The following is a 12,556-nucleotide window of genomic DNA, read 5'->3' on the forward strand; positions in this document are numbered from 1 at the left end:
GCGAGATGCAAAGTGAATAGGTTTGTCTTTACCCATCTCACCTTGGCTTAGAACAGCGCCAATCGCGTAATTCGATGCATCTGTAGTAATTAGGAATGGTTTTTTGAAATCGGGGTAAATTAAAATGTCGGCACCAGTAAGAATCGACTTCAAATTTTCAAAACTTTCTTTGGCATTGATATCAAGTTTGATTGCTTTTTTCGAATCTATATTCCTCTCCCCTCTCAAAAGGTTTGTAAGAGGTTTTGCTATTTTGGCAAAATCTTTTACAAATCTCCTATAATAGCCAATTAAGCCTAAAAAGCTTCTAATTTCTTTAATACTTTTTGGTTCTGGCCATTTCTGAATTACTTCAATTTTCTTATTATTCGGTTGGATCCCATTTTCTGTGATAACATAGCCTAAGAATTCAACTGATTTCCTGAGGAACTCAGATTTATCTAGTTGAACCTTGAGATTTGCCTCGTAAAGAGCTTTCAAAATAATTTTCAAGTTGTTGTTGTGTTCATCTAGCGTCTTACCAAAGATGACACAATCGTCAATATAAACATAACACCTTTTTCCGATGTGCTCACGAAGTACATCGTCCATAGCTCTTTGAGAAATAGCCGGTGCATTTTTGAGCCCGAATGGCATACGCACAAATTCATACTTGCCATTGTTAACCGAAAATGCGGTTTTTTCTATGTCAGAGCGTTTCATCTTTATTTGATGAAAGCCAGAAGCTAGATCTAAAGTGGTAAAATAACCATTTCCACCTAGCTGATCTAAAATATTCGAAATTTCCGGCATGGGGTAACGATCTGAAATTGTTTTCTGGTTCAAATTGCGATAATCGATTACCAGTCGAAATTTCTTCTGTCCAGATGCGTCCATTTTTTTCGGCACAATCCATACAGGAGAGTTCCAAGGGGATCTCGAAGGTCTTATTATTCCATCAGCTAATAATTTTGAAATCTGTTTATCAACCTCTTCTCTATAAGCTGCTGGATAGAGATAGGATTTCTGATATACGGGTATATCATCTTGTGTTCTTATAGCGCATTCGACATTCGTAGTACATGTTAGAGAATTATCAGGGCAGTGAAATACCTCTGGACATGAATTAATGATGGAAAACAATGATTGTTTTTCAGTCGGTGTTAGATGTGATGTTCTAACAACTGTACTCAAATTGTTGACATTGTTTAATCTTCTTTGTGAAGGAGTTGGGGAATAAAAGTATAGAGGAATTTTCAAATTTTGTTTTTCTCCTGAAACATATAAATTTTTTTTATTTGTCATGAGGTTAAAACTCTCATTGAAGATTATTTCGGTTCTGATTAAACCATCGAAGAAGGGATGAAAATCGAAGACTAGAAATTCAAATTTGTTGTCTACGATAGGTTGAAAAATGTCTAATTTAACTACTTCGGAAACGTAATCTTTACCTGTTACACCCTTTACTGGTTCATTTGGAATTTTATGTACGATTTTTCCAGAATTGTAAGCCCATTTTCTAGAGATTAAATTTATGTTAGCGCCACTATCGACGAGAAGTTTAATTTCACCTCTTGTCGAGGGCACTTTTATGTAAGGTAGCGGAGAAACTTGTGTTCTTAATCGCACCATTTGCTCATCCATTTCATGTCTCTTTCTAAAAAATTGACAGTGTTTTCATCTTCTGATTCGTTGGAAACTTCTTCTTGATCATAATCAGTTTTCACATCTTCAGTTTGAAGAAGATATTCTTCTTCTGTTGGTAATTCTTCTAATTGATGCGCTACTCGTTTTGGTTCCGGTAACTGATATTGCATCGAGGCCGATGAGGGCCTAGAAAATTTTTGCCGATTACCGTAATCAACCATTCTAGAGCGTATGGACTGATCAACGTCCATCGGTTCTACTTTCTGCTGTTGGGTGTTGTATTTGTTGGGAAAGTTTAACTTGGGAGGAAGATTTGGCTTTTGTTGAAAGTTTCCTTGATTAGTGGGATGTTGGAAATTCCTTTGGTTCATAGGTTGTTGAAAGTTTCTTTGGTTTATTATTTGGAATGGCTTTGAAGGCCGTGGTGGTGGAAGCGGTTGCGGAATATTAGATCTGGGAGCAGGAGCCGGTGCGTAATTATGTCCTTTGAAAGGAACATTTCTTGCGTCTAAATTTTGATAGTCTATACAATAGTGATATGCTCTTGCGAGGCTTTCTGGTTTAAAATTTTTGCAGAACATCGAAAGAGGTTCCCCTAGACCTCTTATAAACGTGTCTAGGGCGATCATATTGTACAGTTTTATTAGAGTTGACTCGTGGCCTTTCCATGCTTCGTCTATTATCAGCAATTGTCGCTGAACTGATCAGCGTTACAATTTCGGTGATCTTGCTGTAGTAAGATTCGATTGATTCACCTCGAGATCTGGAAGTAGATTTTAGTTGGTGATCTAATGTCATCAGATCACGTTTATCAGAGTAATAAAGGCGAAGAACTTCCTTTATACTCCTCCAATCATTTGGGGTGTTGTTCGTGATCAAAATATCACTAGCTTCACCTTTAATTTTTCGTCGAATAGTTTTTAAAATGAGATAATATTGGAAGGAATCTTGTTTGTCTTGGAAAAGTTCCAAGATTTCTTCCACATCAAGAATGAACTGGGATAGATTTCTGGGGTTTCCCACAAAATCTGGCAGATCGGATACGATAGCAGGAATTTTGCCTCTCTCGTGGAATGACAAGGAGGTATCGACCACGAACCGTGGAGAAAAATTTGAGGTTGAGGGAATTGGTTCGGGATCCGGGATCGGGTTTGCCATTGTGGTTGTTAAATGGAGGGAATTTAATGAATTAATCAATTCGTCTATTTTTAAAGTTTGTTTAATTAGTGTTAGTTGAGCACTTTTGTGATATTCAGCGTTTCGATTACGGGTGCACCCAGGTGCTCCGGTCTAGACGCTCGTAATTAGTAAAGCGAGTCGCGTTTAAAGTTTAGTTTTTAAATGATTGGGATTTCACACTTCTTAAAATTAATTTCTTTCTGTTCTTTTTATTGTACTCACAGTAATATCAGGAAACGTCTCATTGAACGTCGCGGGACAACGCCTTGGTCCTTGGTCCTATTTTGTTGCTCCGGGTAGGTTCCTTAAATTGGTGCACTGCTTCGCGCCTTCACCCTCAAATCCTCTGGTTGACAGTGGACGGCTCTTGGTCCGGAATGAAAGGTTCCTTCCTCAGGATGCTCAGCGTGGCTTCGTTCAGCTCGAACTTATACTTTTACCAAATATAAAGGTCCCGTGTGAGGGCGCCAGTTACAATTTCAACTGGTGGAGTTTCTTTTTAAAAAAGGGAATCACACCTGCTGTCAAGGGAGTCTAAATCAGAACTGACTTTATTTGTTGCTCTAAATGAATTTACAATAAAATGCTTATTCTACAAAAACCTACACCTGGCGACAAGTCGATCGGACGATCGATTGCGCTTGCCTAACTCAGCACTAAATGTGTACTTTGGTGCACTCGTGCGATGAGTTAATCGGGTCAGCAATATTATTTTTGGTGCCATGTGTATCTGCGTGTAACTTCAATAATATTTTTTCCCAACTCACCATTTGTTTCACATCAGTCTCAATAAGAGTCATTTTGGCATTCATATGTAGCGTGTGGCACTGCTTTCTCATGTTCAATCTAACACGAAAAGTCTGCGTCATCGGCTAGCTTTACAATAAAGAAATAACACGGTTTATCCTATTCCTACTAAAGCACAGTGAGTGCGAATTTTTACGTGAATACCATCAACATCGTCAAATTCATAATAGCTATGCCAATCAATGATACTAAAACTTCGAAATTGAACTTATAAATTCAACCCTTTGCGGTCGTATTCAATTGCAACATGTATGTCGTACTGGTCGCAATTATTTCTACTTGAAAAATCAGTGATATATAAGTTTGTGAGATTATGAAAGACGAACAAGATTCCTTTATTATTTGTAAACTTCTGATAAGTATTCAAAAACAATGTTTTGTATGTTTATATTTAAAAAATATTAGCTATAATTCTTCTTCGTGTGATATCTTTCTCATGTTTCACAAATCTTTCTGTTTGAACATACAAAACAATGCTCTTTGCATCTACACAGCGCTGCAATACATGGAGTTTTCCATTAACCCTTTCCTCAAGCATGGATGACAACTTTTGTTTATATTATTATATTTTTGTTAATACAGGTTGGACTCGATTATATACAGACTCGATTATATGTGATTCGATTATATACAATTTTGGACTCGATTATATACGGTTTGGAAATTTTTTTTTTTTATATTTCAAATATGGCTTATTTGAAAAAAAAAGTAACATTTCAACGTTAAGGTGAAGTTTAAGTGGCTATTACATGTACAGTGGGGTAAAAATCGTGATCGTGATTTTAGATGATTTTGCTTGAATTTTCACCAGGAATTGATTATATCGATATTGCAGCCAAATTAAGAAAGATAGAAGTTGGGCGTTAAAGAACAAATAGTAGAGCAGGTAAAGAACTTCAATTTAATTGATTGAAACAATCTAGTTTAATATAATTTTTTTTGAATAAAATTAATAATAACATATTTAAAATTATTAACTTTTAACTTTTTCACTTCCAAATGATATTAAAATCCTCTAATTTAGTTGTTCCACTACTATTTCCTGTACTAAATTTCTCCATCTTTCAAATGAAAGCATCAGAATCGTCTTCCGTAGCGTACTATTTAATGTAGAGCCAGTTTGAGGCAACAGATCCGAAACAAAAAAAATATCTCTGTCATTGTTGAAATTCGAACATATGCGTAGGAGGATTTTTTCGATCAAATACGATCGTCTATCACCTCCTGAGATAATCTGGATGATATTTTTCATGTGAGAAAGGTGTTTTCTGTCACCGCGAGTAATCGGTTTTCCACCTTACTAACCATAGATGTAAGAAAATTGTATATATATATATATAGTTTATATATTATAGTATATATATATTTATATATATATATATATATATATATATATATATATATATATATATATATATATATATATATATATATATATATATATATATATATATATATATATATATATATGTATATACACATATATAGTTTTAAAATTATATTAAAGAATTCGGCTCCTTTAAACTTACGTAACTGAGCCTGTAAAAATAAACGAATTAATAAAAAATAAATAAAAAAAAAGGTGTTTTCAGACTTTCAGAGGGGATGAATCAAAAATCAATTTCCTCTTTTATTTAAAAAAAAAATAAAAATACATACATAAAAAAACAAATACAATTTTTTATTTTTACTCGATTATATACAGTGAAAAGAAATCAAAAACTGTATATGATCGAGTCCGCGCTGTAGTACGTTTGAGTACCGTTATCTATTATTCATAGTAGCACCGTTTTATTATTCGTGAATAAGTTCACAAGACATTAAAATTTGTTTAAACAAAGTGTGAACTGATACATTGTTGCAAAAATTATAATTTTAGTATACAGGAAACCTGTTCTTGTGCCGGGGATAGGGACCGCACAAAGAAATCGTACTAAATTTCACCAGTAGCTTTCAAGAATAGTGTTCGCTACACAATTTGAAAAAAAAAAACTTTTTTTATGCGGTAGATAGGGACTGCATAAAAAAGTTTCCTTAAAGGGGTAGTACACTATTAACATCCTAAAAAGTAAGTGATTTTCGCGATTTTTTTTCAACGAGAAAATAAATTACTATGGTTAATCTGATATCACAGTTTTATTAGGTATATATTACTTAACAAACAGAAAATAAAGCGGTGTCAATTGGACTGTTCCCTGAACAGCCGCAACCGGTTTGTTGAACCCTTGCAGCCGAAAACTTGTAAAGTGGTGGGAGTTCTACAAGTTTTTCTAGTGTACCGATTTCAACCAATGATTTTTTTTTCGTAATCTTGGATATATTTCCTGTCATCGTACGTAGGATTTTTTCAAAATATTGATTTTTGACGAAATGGCTACATTTGCGTTTTTGTCGCAAAAATGGAGACAAAAACATTCACCAAAATGTTTTTTTTTTTTCAAAATATCAAAAAAATTCTACGTATCTTAACAGGAAATTTGATGGAAAATCTGGGTAAAACTATTTAATCAAAATCGGAAGGACCGTTCCGGAGGTAGAACTCCCACCAGTTTGCAAAACTTAGTTTCGAGTAAAAGGCGTTTTAAATTTTGAATCCGCGCTCCTTACGCAAAGACATAGGTCCACTGGGACAAAAACTACAGTGGATCGGACACCACAGAGAAGATTTTAGGCCAAATTTTTTTCTAATGTTTTCAAGTTTCCATAGTGTACTAACCGTACTACCCCCTTAAGGCCATCTGGCATTCTACGGTTAACCCTTCTGTACTCGCGCGCAAAATCATAAAGGTGGGACCAGAATGCCGCGCTATGCGTTGCGTCTCGACAATTGTGCTTTGACACTTCATTATAAACATGTGTGTTTCCATTTAGCCGCCCACAATAATGCGTTGCGTCATTAGCATCGTTGTGCTGAACGCTAGCATTTGTTCTAAACTGCTTGCGCCAAATATGTCAAAGTGTTGTTTTGAAAAACATTCAACTGATTCGTGGACACAACAAGAACAAGATTTTCATATGAACTGAAATTCATTGAAAAGAAGTATAAAGAAGTTATTATGTATTCATACTTATGCAAAGTTAAGCAACCGATGCGAACTGAACATCGGCTGAATTCATTATATTTAAGGTAATGGTGAATAAACGGTAATTGATGCGTAGTTAAAAAATGAAATTACAGATTCACAAGTTGATTGACAAGTCGACTGATTGAATCTTACTTTGTGTTTGTTTACATGAAAAGAGGTGACGCGAACGCTAGATTGTGATTACAAATCAGCAGACTGCGTCGGGCAAATGTTTTAGTACAAATCGCAAGCAATGACAGCTGATGAGAAGCAACGCACAACGCGGTATTCTGTTTCCACCTTAACTCGTATAATCGCGCACGGTGTCACATACTGCTATTGCACATTGCTATTATGTACTTTTTATTCGTTATTGGTATTAATAAAAAAAAACGAGTGAAAAAGATCCAGAAAATATTTTTTCTACGACTTCATGCAGCTTCAATAGTCATTTAATTCTGCCTCTTTATCACAGCATTATTGATTTTTTCGGTCTGTGAGACCGTATGCACGAGTATAGAAGGGTTAACGAAGTGGACAAGCTGATCTGATGATGAGAGGTAAACGAAAGACGATTTCTATTCGGTCAACCGGAAGCTTTGTTGAATATTTTTCTGTATTTAATACTAATTGAACATATTTAATTAGATGTTTTTTGTTATAAGAAATAAGTCAATTCACACGCATTTTAGATTGGTCGAATTTTGATCGTACTATTCTTTACGATGCGAGCAATTACAACGTCAAAATCAGAAAAGTTAGTCACTGTAATTAGCTTCGAATTGACCTGTAAGAATATTTGCGGACATCTTCGAGCAGTTTGACCTCGAAGAAAAATTGTACTTGTGAACGTAAACGCTGCAAATATTTCGAAGAATAATCCGAATGACAACATGCTCAATGGGAGTGAAAGGCGTTGTAAGTCCCCTCAACAATCAGTAAACAAATGAGATCGAGCATACGCAAAACAACCGATCAATCTGGAAATCTCTGGTAAAGGGCATCCGAAATTATATACAGTAACAATTTTCTGCAACGGAATTATTCGAAAATAAGCCTACAGTCCCTTCGTGGGTTACCAGTCCACAGCTATGAGAGTGCAGTTTGCACCATTTAAACCGGATTGGACAATTTGCATTCAAAAACAGAAGGGTTCGGTCCGAGACACGACCGCATAGTTGACGTAGGATTCCGCTAGGCTATCTGTTGATTTTGGATATGTTTGAAGAAATACATCGGCAAATTCTTTGATAATGATTTGGTTTTAATGTCTCTGTTAGGTAACACATTTCGGTAGGAACAAAAGCTCCCCCTACTTTCATGTATTTGCAATGCCGATTTCCCCTAGGAAGCTTGGTTTGATGTCTCTGTTAGGCCGGTGCTATGCTGAAAGCGAAGCGAAGCGTTCACGCGAGCGAACCCGTTTGCGTCAAAGCATTTTTGATGTACATATATGAAAATCGGCCAAACCTGATATAGCGAACGCGATGCGATGCGATGCGAACCGACTGTCAAAAACGGCGAAGCAGTTCGAGTGCTGTTTTGACGCGCGTAAACGCTTTTGTATTTGCTTTCAGTATAGTATCGGCCTGCAACCTGACAGTGTTTTGTTGTTGTGTTGTTGTCATCGGTTAAAAAAATGGAAATCGATTCGGAAAATTTAATTTCTCTTGTTTTTGCGAAAAAAGCGTTGTGGGACAAAACCATCAAACTGTATCGGAACAGGTTGGTAGTGGAGAAGCTATAGCAGCAAGTGGAAAATGAGCTAGAAGGAGATATATCTTGTAAGTGCGAACAGAAAACAGTTTATTGTGCATTCAAACAGCATATTTTTACTTTTTAGCGGATGTTGCGAAAAAAAAATGGAAAAGTCTCCGGGATACTTTCGGAAAAGAACTGCGAAAGGTACCGAAAGGGAGGTCTGGCGATGAAGGATTATTGAATTTCGGAACACACACTTCCTGGCCTTATTTTGAATCGATGCTGTTCCTCAGGAACCAGATGAAACCCCGTAAATCTGGAGGAAATCTTTCGGCAGGCTGCGGTGGAGATGATGTTGTTAACGGTGGAAATGATTATGACGTTCAGGTCGAACAGCAGGAAAGCTTTGTGCAGGATAGTTTTAACGGAAGTGTTCCTGATCTTATTGATGCTAATTATGCTGACGCAAGTGGAACCGATTCATTAGCAGAAACCCTTCCTCCAAGAAATCCATCAAACAGACCTACTAAGCGAAGTGCCCAGCTGCAGCTGATCAACATCGAGGCCCGGAAACTTAAACTGCTGGAAAGCAAGACGAATAGTAAATCCGGCACTAAAGATGATGAAGATGCATCATTTTTCAAGAGCTTGCTCCCACATGTCCGCAAATTAAAGCCGGAAGAAAAGTTGGAGTTTCGAACGGATGTACAATACATCCCAAGTGCTACATACGCCTTTGCTGGGAAATTCGAATACGTTTAATATTCAACAAAATACGCCACATAACGGAAATGTAGCACTTGTCGGAATTACACCATTGTCCTCGTCTTACCAGAGTGCACTACCATCACGAATATCTGAACAGCAACATTAAGGAAGTCGAACATTGATATTCAACGGTAATCTCTACTAATAAAATATTACTCGATAATCACAACACGAACCTAGACTATAATTTAAATAAAATATTTAAAACTCCAGAATTCGAGCATTTTATTTAAATAAAGACATGTGATGCATAATTTCATGGAAATATGAATACAGTAATCGTTCGCTAACTGGTCGTGGTTTAACTGGTCTGCTGTTTAACTGGGCGAACGTTAACTGGTTTTTGGACCAGTTAAAAAGCAGAATTTCGTAAACAATCGACGCCATATTCAAATGGAAGATTTGCTGTGAGGGGCATTCGAATGTAATTTTAAATGTTATGAAAATTGACATTAATTCGCACGACAAAAACATTGATTAAACTACAGAAAAATAATTTTCTCAAATCATATGTCATACCTGTTGTTGCACTCAATGCGAAACTTCCATTGGAATCCTTTTGTTTATCCAATTACAGGAACAATACGAATCAAACAATTCATTGAAGTTTCCCTCGATTTTATTTGACGTTTAACATGCCGGACCAGTTAAAACGCGAATGTCGATAAGTGGTCTTCCCTTTTCGCCCAGTTAGTGAATGTTTACTGTATATGAGAATATATCCGAAAAGGTTTAGACTTTTGAATGCTTATATTAGATTTACTATTCCTAAAAGCTCAACACGTGAAATTGAATGATTTTTATCAAAATCCTTTATTTTACAAATTTCTTTCAAATTCAATTAAGTTTATTCTTGTTCACAAACTTTGTGAAATACTCTCGTACATAGCGACCGGTTTTTGTGCAAATTTTGTATGAGTTATCGTCCTGCAGTGTACGAGTTATAAGCTGAGCTGTAATCTGCTCGGCTGATTCCTCCAGCTGTGTATCAACTCCCTCGTGATCGATAATGACGTTATGGAGGATACACATCGCCTTAACGATATCGTCCGCGAGATCCAGTCCAGTTTCGATTGGCTTCCACAGTATCCTCCATTTGGCAGTCATGATTCCAAAAGCGCCCTGGACAACCGCTCGTTGAAATATTCCTTAACATGATCAAACTGTGACCGCGGATAAGGTCGAAGTACGTTCCTCATAAGCGGATAAGCCTCATCACCGACGAAGACGAACGGCATGTTGACTGTTAGATCTGGATCCGGCAAAGGTGAATCGGGGGGAATGCTCAAGGTTCCTTTTTGCATGTGCTCGTAGAAGTCGGAAGCACTGAAAGTTCCTCCATCGCTTTGTTGCCCCCATCCTCAAACTTCCACTGTCAGGAAACTGTAATTGGCATCCGCGACGGCTTGCAAAACCGTTGAGTGGAAGCCTTTATAATTCCATGCCATTGATCCTGATCTGCCGGGACATTTTATGCGGATGTGTTTCCCGTCGATACAGCCGATGCAGTTCGGAAAATTCCACTTGGTCCAAAACTTGTCAGCAACATACCGGAACATCTGCTATGTTGGGAACGGCATGTATATCGGCTGTAGCACTTTCCAGAGCACCTGACAAGTTTCTCGGACAATATTCGCAACTGTGAGACGTCCCATGCGGAAGGAGAACCCAAGGGTTTGAAATGATGACCCTGTAGCGAGATACCTGTAGAACATATATACTGCATTATTAGGGTGACAATAAGCCGTTCACAAGGGTAAATCGGTTCAAGGTTGAGATTGGTCTAGTTCTTCATAAGCGTTGCTTCAATCAAACTTAACACCATGCCAAACGATTCAATCGACATCCTGGTGTAGGATCGGAACTTGTCCGGGTATTTCCTCAAATCCGGATAGAGCCGATAGAACTCTCCATCCCTTCTTCTGTTCCGATTAACCGGATGCACGGCGAATTCTCTTTTTCTATTGAAAATGAAATCAATTGTGGCTGGGGAGGCAAAATATTCCTCGTCTAACGAATCCATCTCGAACACTGCGAAAAACAACAACAAATGTCATTTGCGTATATGTTTAGGCCCAATAAGCTACATATCGAGGTGGAGTAGTAGGCGAAGTACATTTGTATTGGTGAACAAAATATGGTGTCGTAATTTTTTGCATTGAATATGAATGGTAATGAAAGGAACAAAGCAATGTTAAAAATACTCACGCTTTCATGATGTTTTGAATTTTGCAACTGTTTATTTTTTAATAGATGACAATAGTTTTGTGACTTATTTCCATTATAAGTAGTATAAAGGTAAATATTCTTAATCCTCGGCAGCAGCATTTTCGGTGAAATTCTGTTAAATTGCAGACTATTCTCCCACAATACCTGGAGTGAGAGCATTGAAATATCAACTTGATACCGTTAAAATGATGAAAGTTCATTATTGTCTATGAAAGTGGGGGAGTGAAATTGTCGTGAAAAACATTAATATTATTTGTCCTCTTCGACGTGATTCCACAAATATTCACTGCATTCTGCCACATTATACTAATATTCAGCGGGGCCTCAAAAAGTGTATGTTTTAATTAATAAAAACTTGCTGAAGAAAATGTGATTGTCAATAAAATATAAACACAAATATTGACGTCACGATTGACGTAAATCTTCACGACCTATATTCAGTACATTGACATTGACATTGACAGAACATTTTTTTAACCGAAAACGCTGGAACAAACGCGCTCACTATATCATGGCTCGCATTTCGCTTCGCTTTTGCACAATTCGCTTTTCCGCAACGCTTCGCTTCGCTTTCAGTATAGCACCAGCCTTAGGGACCCGCCGCATGTGTCGTCAAATTAGACCAATCAGAAGTGGGTATTTCCGTTAGGATAGGGGTTGAGATTTTTCAATTGTTCGATAGTTAGTTTCATGGCATATATCATTTTCTTCACTACAAAAAAATGTTATGGAGTGCCGAAATCGATTGACGCAAAAATTTCATCGATCCATCATGAAATTACTGAGCAATAAGTGCTTGAAATTGGACAATTTTCACGATGTGCTCGATTTTCGATTTTCAATTCATACCCCAATATGTTTCGAAAGACGTAATCCTACATCAAAAGCAACCAGTAAAAACCAATAAAAACTAATTCCAATTTTGGTTGAACGATTTTTGAGTCCATCAACGCTGATGACGAAAACAAGGTTCCAGTGCCTTAAACGACACTTATCTGTCAAATCGGAGTTGTACGACAATGTAAGTGCGAGATCAGATGGATAAATATCAGTCCCGAAAACATAAATACCAGTCCCTATCTACAATTTGGAGGCTTAGTAAAGATATGTATTTGGTACTATTGGTCGAGGTGTAATCGATCTTGAATTCGATGTCACCTTTCTATTTTTTTAACGTAATC

The 12,556-nt window shown here is 36.9% G+C and overlaps 1 protein-coding gene across 4 annotated transcripts in view; it reads left to right on the forward strand.

Moving 5' to 3' along the window:
- Positions 1–12,556, forward strand: part of LOC129771077 (5-hydroxytryptamine receptor 2B-like) — a 396,880-nt gene that overhangs the window by 162,549 nt on the left and 221,775 nt on the right. The gene's annotated exons all lie outside the window — the stretch shown is intronic.

This window comes from Toxorhynchites rutilus, chromosome 2 (assembly GCF_029784135.1).
Source record: "Toxorhynchites rutilus septentrionalis strain SRP chromosome 2, ASM2978413v1, whole genome shotgun sequence".
NCBI lineage: Eukaryota > Metazoa > Arthropoda > Insecta > Diptera > Culicidae > Toxorhynchites > Toxorhynchites rutilus.